Here is a 17,534-nt window from a genome sequence, read left to right as displayed (position 1 = left end):
TCTTTTCATTACATGTTCTGAACCTTACACAAATAAAATCACCACCTGGTGAATTACTTAATTATGCAACGAAGCAGACGGCCATAAACTTACATACACAACCAGTACCATATCGTTCCAGAAAACTGTCACTCTATGGAAACCTAAGATCATCAAAAGCTTCGCTGTGCACATAATACACTCCATAGTTACATTTGAAGACAATCACACAAAATAAAACAAATGAAACAGAACATACAATAAATAAATAAAATATTTTCATTCACCATGGCTTTATTACACACAGTTATAAACCACTTTTTGTTTCAATTTCTTCATTGCATAAATTTCCTTATAGTTTGACATCGTTATTCTCTAACACTGTTGACTTTGTTCCGTTACTAGTCGCGACCCCCCATAGATTACATCCTTCGTTCATGATGCCAGGAATACTCTGTAAACGAATTCACTCCAGTCTTGACGCAGTGATTTTGGCTCTTTTCTCCAAATCAAATAGCAGAAAATCCTGTTCTCTCTATGCTGAATCATCATTCTCCACATCTTCTGATCCCTCCCCGCCGTCATCGTCATCATCATTCTCATCGTCTTGCATATGCATTTGTCTACAAACTCTTTTGTTTACAGTGACCTACCTTCTTCTTTTCATATCAGTGATCGTCTGAGATAAACATTATTTTTTCGAACGTGCGCGTTATTTCTGGTGTCTGCCGGCCTAATTTGGATCCTGTCGGAGCTGCAAATGTGTTATTCTTTCCTGCCTCGTTTCTATACCGATTCTCCATCCCGTTCTTCTCCCTGTTAGAGTTCCATCCATCAGGGCTCTCCTGGTGACGATTATCCTCTCTTTCATAGCTTTATCGACTCAACTCATTCGAACGATAGGGTTGGTGTCACTTATTAATTCAGTAGCTTGTGCGTCACTTATCGTGGGTGTTGCGTGGGCTCCTTCTGAGTCCTCTGTTATGTGGTGGACAATATAAGCAATTTGGACGACGTTGGTCATTTTGCATTGTGTTTTCTCCTGCATAATATGCCATTTCCTGGAGTAGGCTCTTAAAAGCGTCAACGTCATTTTTGCAACTCCCACTGAAACAGTATGCCTCAGATGTACCAGCAGTTTCGTAAAACAAATACTGATGATCTCGGCGAACTTTAACGGATTAAAGAGAAACTGATACTTCTGAAGCATATGCTCAAAGAATCTCGTCGGACTCGTAAAGCCTGACTGGTTGCCATTTGGTAGTATCTTGAACCATGTTTAGCGCGATCTTGGGCAGCCTCTGCGCAGTACGCTGATACGAATGCTTGGCAAAATTATTGTTAACGTACAGCATTCTCGCACACTCGTTCTCTTTCGGAAGGCCGGTTCCTGTTCGAAATAACCGCACATGAATTTGATTCTGTACCCTCTAGGTCATGTGGGAGGCAGCACATTGTGGAATGGTTCCAACCAAGCAATGGTTAAGATACTATTCGAGAAAGTATGGAAAACTTTGAACTTCCGTACAGACAAGAACTGCTGACAATCCGTTTCTTGCCAGAGTGATAAATCTCGTACATTTCTGTTACTTTTCGTTCCATGTATGGGCACATACGGATTTGATCCGAAATTCCAGTTACCTTCGCAAGCGGAATCTTCTGGATACACCCCTCAAACGTACCATTTACCAACCATTCCTCTCTGTCGTGGAAGTGGCCTAATCTTTTTTCTGCTTCTTGCGCTGTTTCACAACATAGCTTCTCGCATGTTTGTTGCAGTTTGCTAACCTCGTTTAGCTTTTAGTCCTGGTGTTAGTCTAATGCCACTATTTCCTCTCGTATTAATTTTCAGCTTGATTACTTTTGCATCAATTTTCGCACTTAAAACTTTATGTAGGTGACTTAAATTTTGCTTTTGTATGTCCATCCTTTTAGCAGGTGGTCTCGGGACGACGGCCGTTTACTATTGTAACAAAAGATAATAACACCTACAGCCGTCCTTATGATTTTCTTTAATTTTGTCGCTACCAGTTTCAACGCTTCATTGAGTCATCTTCAGGCTGTATGCATAAAACATTAAAGATAGCGCTATCAACTTATCAATCAAGTTACACATAACCAGATTAAAACAGAATGAGAACAATGCAAGACTCTAAAAATGAATTTACACCGAACACTTGACGGAAGGAACACAAACATCCATATCACATATCTAAAATGTAGCATCACGAATTTACGCTCAGTTGGTAATGTTCCATCTTTTTGCTTCTTTGTGAGATATTGTTTCCTTCCATTCATCTCCTTTTACAGTTATCTTGTCTTACAGTAAGTTATTTCAGGGTTGTGCATATAATGCATGACCGACTGTCAAATAAAAATAATGAATAGTATTTAAAAAAGTTTTAATAGATAGTATAATTGTACAATGTATTGAATGAAAAATCTTGATGGTACATTTTAGATATGTTACGATGAATGTATCTGTGCTTTCGGCCAGAAGTTCGGAGTAAATTCATTTGTAGAGTCTTACCATTGTTCTCATTCTGTTTCAGTCTGTTTCTATGTAATTTGATTGACAAGTTGATAATGCAATCTTTAATATTTTATGCATACAGGCCTGAAGATGACGCAGTGAAGCGTTGAAACTGGTAGCGGCAAAATAAAAAATGGCTCAAATGGCTGAGCACTATGGGACTTAACATCTGAGGTCATCAGTCCTCTAGAATGTAGAACTACTTATACCTAACAAACCTAAGGACATCACACACATCCACGCCCGAGTCAGGATTCGAATCCTCGACCGTAGCAATCGCGCTGTTCCGGACTAAAGCGCCTAGAGCCGCTCTACCACCGCTGCCGGCTGACAAAATAAAATATAATCATAACAACGGCTGTAGGTGTTTTTATTTTTTCTCACTTAAATTTTGGGCTATATTGTTAAAACACCCTAGGAACATTATTCTTGTTTTCACGCATTTGCTTATTGCTAGAGTCAGCATTTTATGAAATCTGTTGCGTTCAACAAATATGCTTCGTTGTACAATCGGTAGGTATTTTAACTTCCCCACCAATGTTCACAGAATCTTGCCCACTCGAGAAGTGAGCGGCTTCCTCTGCGCTGTTTCCTTCATTAAACCTGATGTGCATTTTTGCTAATGCATCTGCCTCACAGTCATACACATTTCGCTTTTCTAATTCTGGAGATCTTCTTCCAGCCCACTCTTCACTCGACTCGAACTCTTTTTAGTCCAGACCGACATATTCGCTCCACAGCGGTGTGTTCGCTGTAACGAAACTTTCTAGCAGCTAAAACCGTGTGCCGGCACGAGACTTGAACTCGGGACCTTTGCACTTCGCGGGGAAGTGTCGGTAGAGCACTTGCCCGCTAAAAGTGAAGGTACCGAGTTCCAGTCTCGTTCCGTTACACAGTTTTAATTTGTCTGGAAGTTTCATTTCAGCGTTCACTCCGCTACAGAGTGGAAATTTCATTCTCGAAACATCCCACAGGCTGTGAGTAAGCCATGTCTCCGCAATATCTTGTCTTCCAGAAGACTAGTCTCGCTAGTTTCGGGAGAGAATTTCTGTGAAGTGCTGAAGGCAGGAGATGAGGTGCTGGCGGAAGTCGTGGGCCTCGCTTGGGTAGCTCAGTGGATGAACACTCGTCTGCGAAAGACACACAGTATCAGTCTGCCAGTAAGCTTTCTTGGAGCGGTTTCAAATGAACTTCAAACAAACAAGCAAAATTACGAAGTTAATAACCACGTAAAGAATCAATTACTGACACACGTTTCTCGATCTCCCTGTAGTTATCCCTGTAACAATCAAACTACACAGAAAATCTTACGAAAAACCGGAAAATCATAAGAGATCAGAAATATTATCAAAGAAACACATCAAAATGGTTCAAATGGCTCTGAACACTATGGGACTTCACTTCTTTGGTCATCAGTCCCCTAGAATTTAGAACTACTTAAACCTAACTAACCTAATGACATCACACACATCCATGCCCGAGGAAGGATTCGAACCTGCGACCGTAGCGGACGCGCGGTTCCAAAATGTAGCGCCTAGAACCGCTCGGCCACTCTGGCCGGCGAAACACATCAAACCACCAAACAACACAGTATAGTAAATCGCAGGAATACTATGAAAACTATTTTATTCTGGGAAACGGTATATCATTAGACATATTGTTGTAGACAGTATGTTTAATCTGGTGGCACAATCTGACTATTTACCAGAAGATTCGCACTAGTTCGAAAATCCTGAGTCAGGGTTCAGGAAAAGAAAGAAATCTATTACTGAAGAGTATCTAAGTATCCTGGCATGGTGATCGAAATAAAGAAATCTTTGCAGGGTGAAAGTAAATGAAGGAGGTCTGTTATGGGCCGAGTATGTAAGATGTAAAAAAAGCGAGTGTTGACAGATGTGAAAATTACCGAACTATCAGTTTAATAAGTCACACCTGCACAATGCAAACGCGAATTCTTTACAGACGAATGGAAAAACTGGTAGAAGCCGACCTCGGGGAAGATCAGTACGGATTCCGTAGAAATGTTGGAACACGTGAGGCAGTACTGACCCTACGACTTATCTTAGAAAATTGATTAAGGAAAGGCAAACCTACGTTTCTAGCATTTGTAGACTTGGAGAAAGCTTTTGACAATGTTGACTGGAATACTCTCTTTCAAATTCTAAAGGTGGCAGGGGTAAAATACAGGGAGAGAAAGACTATTTACAATTTGTACAGAAACCAGATGGCAGTTATAAGAGTCGAGGGGCACAAAAGGGAAGCAGTGGTTGGGAAGGGAGTGAGACAGGGTTGTAGCCTCTCCCCTATGTTATTCACTCTGGATATTGACCAAGCAAAGGAAACAAAAGAAAAATTCGGAGTAGGTATTAAAATCCACGGAGAAGAAGTAAAAACGTTGAGGTTCGCCGGTGACATTGTAATTCTGTCAGAGACAGCAAAGGACTTGGAAGAGTAGTTGAACGGAATGGACAGTGTCTTGAAAGGAGGATATAAGATGAACATCAACAAAAGCAAAACGAGGATAATGGAATGTAATCGAATTAAGTCGGGTGATGCTGAGGGAATTAGATTAGGGAATGAGACGCTTAAAGTAGTAAAGTAGTTTTGCTATTTGGGGAGTAAAATAACTGATGATGGTCGAATTAGAGAAGATATAAAATGTAGACTGGCAATGGCAAGGAAAGCGTTTCTGAAGACGAGAAATTTGTTAACATCGAGTATAGATTTAAGTGTCAAGAAGTCGTTTCTGAAAGTATTTGTGTGGAGTGTAGCCATGTATAGAAGTGAAATATGGACGATAAATAGTTTGGACAAGATGAGAATAGAAGCTTTCTAAATGTGGTGCTACAGCAGAATGGTGAAGATTAGATGGGTAGATCACATAACTAATGAGGAGGAATTGAATAGAATTGGGGAAAAGAGGAGTTTGTGGCGCAACTTGACAAGAAGAAGGGACCGGGTAGTAGGACATGTTCTGAGGCATTAAGTAATCACAAATTTAGCATTGGAGGGCAGCGTGGAGTGTAAAAATCGTAGAGGGAGACCAAGAGATGAATACACTAAGCAGACTCAGAAGGATGTAGGTTGCAGTAAGTACTGGGATGTGAAGAAGCTTGCACAGGAGAGCTGCATCAAACCAGTCTCAGGACTGAAGTCGACAACAACAACAATGTAAGATGTTGGTGTTCATTTCTCCTATTGAGTCAGTGTAAGTGTCGCCAGATGCCTCGGCATCAATGATTAATACGAAATGAAGAAATATATCCTATGGCCTTTAGGCCGAACGGTAACTATCGGTTATTTAAAAGAAATTTGTACCATAGAATTGTTAACAGAATACAATGTCCGTCACATATAAGTATGAATGATGCTCTTGCCTAATCTAATAGCATTCCGATACCATGTGATTAATTAACTACATATTTACTATACAAAGATATAGATACTTGAGAAAAACTGAATATTCCAAATGTTTTCGTTAAAAAATAATAATAAACTCTCTCAGTTGTAAGTTATGTACGTATGACGTGTCAGCAGGGTACTGAGTCGGTTTTCTATGATGTTGAAGAAATAATAGCATTATTGATATTAACGAGAAGTTAGACATGTATCAGAAGTAATATGTGCACGAAACAAGTTAACGAGGATGTCATGGTCAAGATTCACTGTAACAAATGCTGAGTCCGGTATCACGAGATAATTGAAGTTATAAAAGCAATAAATGTGACAGTGGGTGTGAAACGACAGTAGTTTAATCACAAGGGTATTAAACTTCATAGGGCGCCGATCTCAGTCTAAATCCTAAGACTGCAGCAAGAATACTCATAATTCTGGCTGCCGCTTCGGACCTCGAACGATAACCAATCGCTGTCGGTCGATCTCAGAACCATAAATCTGCTGTTCTCTGCCAGTCTTCGGCATTGAAATTTCTCTCCACCGATCTCTGACAGCGCTCTCTCAAACCTTTTCACTTCTCTTACTCTGGCATCTCAGCAAAAGTAATTACACCGAAAACCTGTGTCAACCAACCAAGGATTGTGCTTCTTTATTTCACCAAGCCACACATTAGCAGCCAGTGACAGTCTTTGCGTTAACTTATGAGACACGAACTAATGCTCCTTTGTCCCTCTGCCATTCTGAAAAGTTATCGAAAGCATATCAGCTCTTCCCACGGTTTCGGTAAATGCCTTTGGCTTCGGTACGTCCGCCGGGGACATAATTTCCTACTTGATCAGCAGGTTGTCAACTTTCAGCTAGCACCAGCATGTCGCTTGGAGGCATACACGATTATCATTTTATGAGCTTCCTTTCCTGGGCTGGAGCCATTGTGTCTACAGGAGCCGTGTCTCCACCAGCAATCAGCGAAGTGTCCTCCGCAGTGCATTGCGAATCAGCGCCGGGCAGCGGTTCTACTATATACATTATTTGAGCTCTCTGTTGTCCACAAGGTCTTACCGGAAGAGTTGCGAGACTTGGGTGTGAAACTCGGCCATTCATTAAGACCGGACGTGCTTGTTCATTGACCTGTTAAGAGGAGTATCAAACTGTCTACCTATATTCTATTAAAAGGAGCTAATTATGAGGATGTCTACAATTGTTTCTTCTGTGTTTACACTGCGATTACTGGTGGAAACCTATCCTGAGCGACTTTTAATCACAGAAGGCGGATGTCTCAGTCGAAGTGCATGTACTGAGACACGCGCCAGCATCTTCCCATGTCCATTCTACTAATCTCCCTCTTTGTCGTCTGTTGTCAGACTGGATTTTCACAGAGATGTATCAGCAAGGAATCGAGGAGTGCAGAACAAGGGCATTACTTGTCAGACATGCAAACCTAAAGAAAACAGTGGCACACTTCTTTCCGAGAGGTTGGTTCTATCCGCAAACATTTAGCAAATGGCAAATCCGATGCAGTTAAGAAAAGTAAATGGATATGAGAGGAGTCTGACAGATATTTCAGAATCACTTTTCCTGCTTCCATTTTAATTAACCTGTACAGCCCATAAATCCTAGAGTTTGGCTTTCCTTAAAATATGATAGTAAGAAATATTTTCACTATCGTAAGAAAGATGTAATATGTTTATCGAATACTGCGCGCAGCCTGAAATTTGTAGTGAGTAAATTTAATTAATTAAATAAACTTAATTTACTTAGGTTAATAGCTAATAGCTTCTTAGGAAATGACAATTGTCATACACTGAAATTTGTATTCTAGTTCTTCAGCAACTTCGGATCTTCTTGTGGTTGTTGAACGGTATCAATAGTAACATAAAAATATGTCGATTTAATCAAAGGAGTGATTCAAAGCTTTTTGAATAGTCACGTTTTAGTCATATGTCGTTGTAATGTTGTTCTTTATTGTTGTATAAAGGAACCCTTACGTATAGCACCAAACACAGGCAGTCAGAAACTAGGCATCTTAGCTTTGTTGCATGATTGAGGCACTGCTGCCAGCATCTGTGCCTTTAAGACAAGAATGGCATGTAATAGGGCGCTTCATGTTTTCGCGGCTTAAAGACTGTTCCATAAAATTTCGGGCGTGCAGCCGGATAAATTCAGGTTTTTCTTCTAATATTTTGGCTGAGTACCGTCCATCCATCTTCAGAGTGAGCCGAGGTGATTAACGCTCCAGCAATCGCTCTGGCCTTCTAAACGTGAGGACCTAACCGCTGCGTATGCGAAAGAGGTGTGACGTATGCATGGAAATTAAATCTGTGGCTGCGCAGTCGATCCACACGGAGATATCGATGTTACGGCAAGAAAAAGGAATAAAAGTGAGATAGTGTTAATATTGTCATCCTTCTTTACCTCCTCTGCATTACTGCAGATGACGTGTCACTGCGCACATTTGTACTGTGCATGCAGTACACGTGAGGTGCCTAGTTGTTTCCACTGCCCTGTGTGGAATACATAAGTTCTTGTACACTTCACTAACCTGCTGTCTTCATGATGATGATGTCCCCAGCGCAGAAAACAGCACGCAGGTCGTCGATTCTTTTTCTTGAGGCTGAAATTAACTTCGGAAGGAACTGCTGCTACGAATAAACTATAACTCATTTGGGATGCCACTCGCGTTTTTATTGATATAGACACGAGAAACTATTGTTGATTACAACGTATTGAACATATCTTTCCACAGTAATTATATTTGGCTAAAATAACATGAAATACATCCTGCCACAGACAACATGTCTGTCTACTGGAACCATCAGAACTGGAGAATAAAATTACATGAATCAAATACTACTATAACAGACAATATGTCTGTCTGTTGGAACGGCCAGAACTGGAGAGCCGGACTGCCCGAGACACTTTGCGCGTCAAGCCAGCAAGACCTGACCCGAACGCCACTGAAGTGCATCGGCAGTAATGTCGTCAGTCTTTTGTTTTAGTAATACTTTGATTTTAATAATTTTGAAATGACTGATTGCTAGCTGGCTGTTGAGAGATGTTTATTTAAAAAAATGAAGTAATTTGGATGACAGGTTCAATTAATAATAACAACTAAAGTTTAACGTTTTGGCGCCCTACCGCCGAACACAGCAGCCAATCACAGAGCAGCAGCGTCATGCAGGCGGTCTTTCTCATGGGAATGGTACCGAATCTATCATCTTTCACCGGTACCTCATCCCACATTGCGTCATCTCTATGCTTCGTGCATCTCCACTGCCCTGGGAACAGCTTCCTGGTGCCTAATATGATGGCTGAATAAGCCAGAAATATTACAGTGTGTCACGGAAAGCTGTACCGTCGCGACATCTCTGTGATTTAGTTACAGAAATTGACGGATTCCGTGATTTGTCCAAGCTGAAGCTGCTATCTCTATTGATTAAATTCGTCGCCAACCGAATTTCATTTGTTTCTTTCACTACTGAATCCCAGAAAGATAAAGTCGAGGATAAAATATCGACATTGTGGTACTCCACAGAGTGCCCAGTGTCAATACGGTGTTCCGTCACCGCAGATAGGTTGTAAGAGCCGGGTGCAGATGCGGTGCTCTGTGCATCTCTCCTGGACTGTACGTGTCGTCCATCCGATGTATGAACGGCCGCACTCACAGGCGATCTCATAAACACCCGGCTTCCGAAGCACCAAATCATCTTTAACGGAACCCAGGAGTGCTGCAGTCTTTGGTGGAGGGCGAAAAATCATTTTCACTTTATGTTTCCTGAGGATCCGTCCTATTTTTGAAGAAAGGCTTCGCACGCATGGCTGGTAAGCCATGGATTTAAAACTTTCCGTGTCTTCTTCCGCTTTTCTTGTGCCCACTGTTGATCTCATTGGTAGTGCCTTACGTATCTGCTGTGGAGAGTACCCGTTAGCTTCAAAAACACTTCTCAGGTGAAAGAAAGAATTGAAATTCGGTTGGCGACAAATTTAATTAATACGGATAGGGGCTTCAGCTTGGGCAAATCATGGAAACTGGCAATTTCCGAAATTAAATCACAAAGACGTAGTGACGGTACAGCTTTCCGGGACACATCGATATCTCAGTGTGGATCGACTGCGCAGCCATAGATTTAATTTCCATTCATATGTCACGCCTTTTTGCCGCCTAACAACGTCTCTGGCGCCTTGTGTATCTTTGGCCGCCTACGCAGTGGTTCGGCCCTCGAGTTCAAAAGGACGGAGCAAGTGCTGGAACGTTTGTCACCTCGTCTCACTTTCAAGATGGCTGGACGGTATTCAGCCGAAATATTAGAAGAAGAAACTGAATTTATGCGGCTGCACGCCAGAAATTTTATGGAACAATGTGCTTACTGTTTTTTCGAAGGTCGTGTTACTAAAATGCGAAGACGAATTTCTTCCATGTTGCTCTCTATTGCTTTGCAATGCTCAGGTTTTTTCGAAAAACATTAACGTCACTGGAACTGCAGGAAATGTTGCTCCACAATCAATCAAGTTACAGTGAATATCTTGAAGATATATGATAACACGGAATTCGTTTTTGATAATGACACTCTTACTTGAAATACGGCATTTTGTATACTTGTCTTTGCAGCATTCTTTACCTTAATATTTATGAGAAAACTTTAATAATTATAATAATATCTTTTGTTTATTGTATTTACTTTGCCTGTTGCGACTGTGTTTATATGAAGCAAAACTTCTACATTTACATCTACATCCATACTCCGCGACCCACCTGACAGTGTGTGGCGGAGGGTACCTTGAGTACCTCCATCGGTTCTCCCTTCTATTCCAGTCTCGTATTGATTGTGGAAAGAACGATTGTCGGTATGCCTCAGTGTGGGCTGTAATCTCTCTGATTTTATCCTCATGGTCTCTTCGCGAGATGTACGTAAGAGGGAGCATTATATGCTTGACTCCTCGGTGAAGGTATGTTCTCGAAACTTCAACAAAAGCCCGTACCGAGCTACTGAGCGTCTCTCCTGCAGAATCTTGCACTGCAGTTTATCTATCATCTCCGTAACGCATTCGCGATTACTAAATGATCCTGTAACGAAGCTGCTCTCCGTTGGATCTTCTCTATCACTTCTATCAACCCCACCTGACACGGATCCCACACCGGTGAGCAGTATTCAAGCAGTGGGCGAACAAGTGTACTGTAACCTACTTCCTTTGTTTTCGGATTGCATTTCCTTAGGATTGTTCCAATGAATCTAAGTCTGGCATCTGCTTTAGCGACGATCAACTTTATATGATCATTCCATTTTAAATCACTCCTAATGCGTACTCCCAGATAATTTATGGAATTAACTGCTTTCAGTTGCTGACTGCTATATTGTAGCTAAATGATGAGGGATCTTTCTCTCTATGTGTTAGCAGCACATTGCACTTGTCTACATTGAGATTCAATTGCCATTCCCTGCACCATGTGCCAAATCGCTGCAGATCCTCCTGCATCTCAGTATAATTTTCCATTGTTACGATCTCTCGATGTAGCACAGCACCATCCTCAAAAAGCCTCAGTGAACTTCCGATGTTATCCACAAGGTCATTTATGTATATTGTGAACAGCAACGGTCCTATGACACTTCCCTGAGGCCCACCTCCGCAAGTCACTCTTACTTCGGAAGACTTCTCTCCATTGAGAATGAGATGTAAAGTTCTGTTATCTAGAAACTCAGTTATTTCGTACCCCCTCCCCCCCCCCCCCCCCGACCCCTCCTTTCTCCTCAGTTCACAGACTCAAAACCGTCTAAATATATTTATGAAAATACAATTTTAGATAGTTTGTCATAAACTATTGTGGCACCTGGTGTGAAGTGACGGTTTGTATATCTTAGGTCGATATATTGTAAGCATTGTTGCAAGATCAATGGTCTTCCAGCTCACTCTCGTACTTTTGTCATTGTTACTGGTAATGACTAGTTAGGTTATCCTCCTGTGTAGGGTATTCTTTGAAAGCACGTGAGAAAATGTTTATTGTAGAGAGTACACCAAAGTGGCTACGTCGTACACATCACTCACTGTATAATGACGCCATCATGGTTGAGTGCTTAAACCATAAATATTCATTTTATGCCTGGCTTGTGTTTCCTCATAGTACACCCCTATTCCGATGTTTTCCTTACAAGGTAGAAATTTCTATTTTAAATGTGTATTCAGTACTGTTGTATTACATTTTCATTTTGTCACAGTCACCGTTTTGCTCCAACGTGTTTCCACGTAGTATAAATTCAATGTACTGCTGACAACCGCTAACAGTTAAAGATATATTGTATCATATTGCCGCATCACTGTTTGCTGGCGTGGCAAGTAATTACGTTAATTTTTCCTGCTTGCCTTATTTTCTTTTGATCTGCAATATATTTTCTAATATTCTGCTTTCATAACGTTCATAATTACTTTCGTGATTCTAATATCTTGGGCCTCACTCAACCGTACCATAAAGCCCAATGCTTATTAAAAGTCCGTCGCCACTGCCGTTCGTGTCATATTACTTTACACTGCATGAGAGAAGACTGATAGATCTGACGGCAATATTCCATATTGACAGGATATGGTACAACGTAAACAAAATCTGTCATTCAATGCCTGCAGAAAAACGCTTAGACATATTTACGAAATAAACGAGAATGATTTCGTATCCGCTGTATTGAAGTCATCAGTCGAAAGGCAATTTCGATGCTACTCTCGATATTAATGTACCATGCTGAAGCCTCACCTTCACATATCTACTGCAACCTGCATGTATTTAAAACTACTATATTCAGGTACCTGAAATTTTTATCACTTCCCCCCTCCCATTTTCCGAGTCCTCCGACACGTTTACCTCCAGTACACAATTAATTAAGCCTTGACTCTCCACTATGCGTCCTATCACCCTATTAGTTCTTTCAGATTTTGTTTCACCTTTGCGTAGTTCATGGTTTATCCATCTATTATTAGTCACTATTCTCTAGTAACACGTTTTGAAAACTTCTGTCGTCTACCGAAATGCACGCCGATACAGAATAACTGTACTCTGGTTCGATATTCGAAACTCGATCTTCTCTTTTTATGGGTACTGCCGAACCAGGTACGATATATATGACCCTCTTCCAATGCTGTACTGTTGCCATTACCGCGGTGCAGTAGGCTTTCTACATACCTTACGGGAGTAACACGCCTGGAGTAAAGGAAGCAAGGAAGCTGTGATGGGTAAGGAGGGAAGCTGCGGCGGGTGATAGACTGGTGGCAGGGGAGGGGGGAGTATGGGGGCGTTTCTAGTTTCGTATCTAAAAAGATCGGTCTGTAAGCAGGATGCACAACGAAGGCAAGGTTTCGGGATAGACCTCCGACCTAGTAGACACTGTTAATATGTAACACTGTTCCGAAACAGCGCAAACATTATTGCCATGTGAAATGCATTCTCGAAACAATTCCTTACGCTGATACTAAGCCGTTGCTGTGCAGTGTCCTTTCTTTCAGAAGATCCAGTCCTCCGAAATGTGCACGACAGCTTTTATTAGATGATAACCGCGAATATTTCATCGGCTTCGTCAATTTCGAAAAGTAGGAGAGGCGTTAGGTATAAAGAACAGGTGTGAGGGAAAGTCTTGGTATATTCCTTGATAGCTCAGAATGTCAGAATGTTGCGTCAAAAACCGATATTCCAGAGCGCCAAACGTCCCGCCGCCTGTGCTAATTTGCCAGGAGATTCTATTTTTCCTCTCTGTAATGCTTTTCACTTCTGTGTAATATTACACTTAACAAAATCCGTCCGGAAAACATCTTTAAAAAATACGTATTCTCTGTAAGATTTATGTTAATGAGGAAACAAGTTAAACTCTCTGCATTTGATAAGTCTCAACTTCCGCAGAAAAGTTTTTCATGCTGTTGCCAGTCTGCATTTCATATTATTCTTACTCTGCTGTCATCCGTTGTTTTGCTGCCCAGGTATAAAAGCTCTTCTACTACTTTCAGCTTCTCAATTTCTTATCTAACTGCTTCAACGTTACCTGACTTCATCCGAATGGGCACACATTGCTTTACCTGAAACTTCCTGGCAGATTAAAACTGTGTGCCCGACCGAGACTCGAACGCAGGAGAGCTTCTGTAAAGTTTGGAAGGTAGGAGACGAGATACTGGCAGAAGTAAAGCTGTGAGTACCGGCCGTGAGTCGTGCTTCGGTAGCTCAGTTGGTAGAGCACTTGCCCGCGAAAGGCAAAGGTCCCGAGTTCGAGTCTCGGTCGGGCACACAGTTTTAATCTGCCAGGAAGTTTCATATCAGCGCACACTCCGCTGCAGAGTGAAAATCTCATTCTGGATTGCTTTACCTGTTTTTTTTTTTTTTTTTTTCTTTTATGAACATACATCGAAAAAAATTCGTCTGTAGCTACCCAACCTGTTTTAAGCGTCGTATCTCTCTCGTATGACGTATATTCGTCCGTTTGGTTCCACCGTTTACTCCTGCGCACTTTAGCACTTGATTTATCGATATCTCTATATATAGTATAAAAGCACGTTAAAACACTGGAAATAAATAGGAAAGCGTTTCGAGAGTCGAGCTTATAAGTGGCTTTATCTATCCGTTGATATTTTGGACCGTTCATTTGATTCACCTGTTGTTTGATGTGGTATTGACTCAGTATTACGAGTATTTAACTGTAGACTGCATTACTGGGCAAATTTACTCGGAGCCGATTGAACCACTGTAATAACTTTGATAACCTTGCGCGTATGTGGGGTGTGTCTTCTCGATCTGAGACTTGTACTCTTCAATATATCTGACCCAAAGTGTAATGGAAAAGCGTCTCGGAATTAAATAGTTTGTGTTTTACACAGAATGCTTGAAAAAACTTTCTGCATCGATTTGAAGTCCACTCGGCTCACTTGTATATACAAAATTCGCATTTCCTCATTGGAGTTAGCTATTGCTGTATCCGTCGCCGCACTGGACAATTTACATATTCGTGTGGCAAAATATGTGGATTTATAGCTCTCCGAATACGCAGCACACCGCGCAAGCGCAGAAACAAGGGACTAGGGCGGCGTCTGATAATACCGCAGTTAATCTACGAGTACAATCCTGGCCAAGCTGACTCCATTAGAGAAATGGGTTTTGCGCTCTCATATCTTCTCATTCCTGACGACGTTCTTTGTTTGTTTTCGTAATGCATTAAAAAAATACACAAGGTCCCGTTAATTTCTCCTACTGGTGTTATCCTACAAGAGAGAGATGAAATATCTTACAGCAGAAAGCCATTTACGTTTTACAGAGACAAATCCTGCACTACACGTAAATAAGAGAGTAAATAGATAAACTGGTTTTAATGAAAATGATTTCAGCAATGAAAAAGTCAAAATTATTTGACGAGGAAAACACCTATCGACGTAACTTGGCACTTAGCAAGAAAGGAAGATAGAAGAGATAAAGTACAAATGCGCTGTTTTCTGTGTTCTAGATATTGTTTGCTGTGTTTGCCAGTACATATTTTCCGGAACAAATCAATGTATATGTTGTGAAATGTTTGCATTACACTTTTCGCATTCTTGCAGTTCTCAGGGGTGTAAAGAATTTGCTATACAACCTTTGACAAGACCTCCCGCTTTGGTCTCTAGTGAACTCTATTATCATTTTAAACATTTGTAGAAAGTGAGTGTCAACAGGCCTTAGGTAATGTAAAAACTGCATATTTGAACCATCGGTTGCTTTTATTTTAAAATTTTGATTTTTTTCGTAAAAGGATTCTACCCATAACTTCGCTTTCACCGCTAAGATGCCTAACTGCACTGGAGACATCTCCTACAGCACAAGGAATCTTTTCGCTGAAGTGTAAGCGGAAATAGCCGCTCGAAACGGACAAGATTCAGTACAGGAATAAAATGCCAGGGGCGTTGCAAAAGGAAGAAGGAAGATTGGGTTTAACGTCCCGTCGACATCGATGTCATCAGAGATAGAGTACAAACTCGGAATATGTCAAAGGTGGGGAAGGAAACCGGTCGTACTCTTTCAAAGGACCCCGGCATTTGCTTCAAATGCCTTCAAATGGCTCTGAGCACTATGGGACTTAACATCTGAGGTCATCAGTCCCCTAGAACTTAGAACTACTTAAACCTTACTAACCTAAGGACATCACACACGTCCATGCCCGAGGCAGGATTCGAACCTGCGATCGTAGCAGCAGCACGGTTCCGGACTGAAGCGCCTATAATCGCTCAGTCACAGCGCCCGCCGATATATGGTTAACGGTGTCGATATCTGTATCCTTACAAGCTCTCAGCGTGTCGTTGTCCGTTTAAAAATCATTAAACAGTGTACCGTACCATAAGAACGAGCCAACAATGAGTAAATTCACGTTATCGCTGTATCGTCAATGCACATCCTTCTTAACGATTCATAAATAGACATTCAGATGTCGAGAGCGTGATTCTCAAACAGCGTTGCTATGTGTTTTCGCAGTTTCAGCGTTGTTCTATGCTAAATGAATAGAACTACTGACATAACATCCGCTTCCTCCAATCCATAAGTTTGGCAGTGTCAAAAAATTATCAATACCTTCCACCATAGGCGGAGAGGTTACTTGAAAGATTAATTCCACTGTCGATAAAACTTTTACATGTCATCTGACACGAAGATAAGAGAAAGACAGACCGCCGAGATATTAACGACAACTGCATGTGGCCCTATTGTCGGGCGGAGGTCTGTCAACTGGACGTCGCTTCAGAGAATTGCGTGTGCCTAATCTACTGGAGTCATTATTCGCACAAACAGTCGATAAGCACTAGACTGAGTTCAGTAATCTCTACTTTGAAGTCTCAATTGTCAGATTGTTATTGTAATTATACGAACAGATGCGGCAATAAACCAGCTGATAATTGTAATTCATTGTAGTGCTTGTTTCATTTTTGTCGTTAGTTTCTTTCTCCTTCATTCATTGCACATATAGTTTTTCCTAATAACACTCCCTTAATAGTTGTAATAAAGGACAAAGACAGGGGAACGAAGCTATATTTGACGACCCCATAACTTGTTGAAACCTGCCTAGTCGTCGAATATGGGGTGCCTAGTAAACCTGCTTTCTCGGAACGCTAGACAACATTCAAACAAATCCTATAATGAGTTTTATCACGAAATGAAGAATGACAGTACATTACTTCGACAGTAACACAGAATTGTCGCAAACAAAGGGTGACATGCAGATAAGAAATCTCTTGAGTATACACAATTCCTAATACAAGTGAAGTAATACAGTTGATTCTTCAATTTAGGTCGCTAGTCGTGAAGCATCTGTAAAACTGGGCCGCGGCCAATCGGTTTATGTTCTCTTCGCATAGAGGCCGCTGCTGTCTCGTTGTCGTCCTGGAGAGGGGTCGGTCAGCGTGCAATTGGCTAATGTCTTCTTCACAGCCCTCTCCACTCTATCGTTCCCGACTGGCGTTCCGGCCTAATGTAAGTAGTGCATCTTCAGCTTTGAATACATTAATAAGTAGAATCAGTGTAACGGCACACAAAAATAGAAACAGTGGTGGGTAGGTAAATCCTATATTAAGCTTCTTATAGTAGTATGTTCATTTCACTTAGTAAATATCTTTACAAAATTTAATGGAGAAGGTCTGCATGTTACCAAGT

The sequence above is a fragment of the Schistocerca piceifrons genome, chromosome 2 (assembly GCF_021461385.2).
Source record: "Schistocerca piceifrons isolate TAMUIC-IGC-003096 chromosome 2, iqSchPice1.1, whole genome shotgun sequence".
In the NCBI taxonomy this organism is placed as follows: domain Eukaryota; kingdom Metazoa; phylum Arthropoda; class Insecta; order Orthoptera; family Acrididae; genus Schistocerca; species Schistocerca piceifrons.
This window is presented reverse-complemented; position numbering follows the sequence as displayed.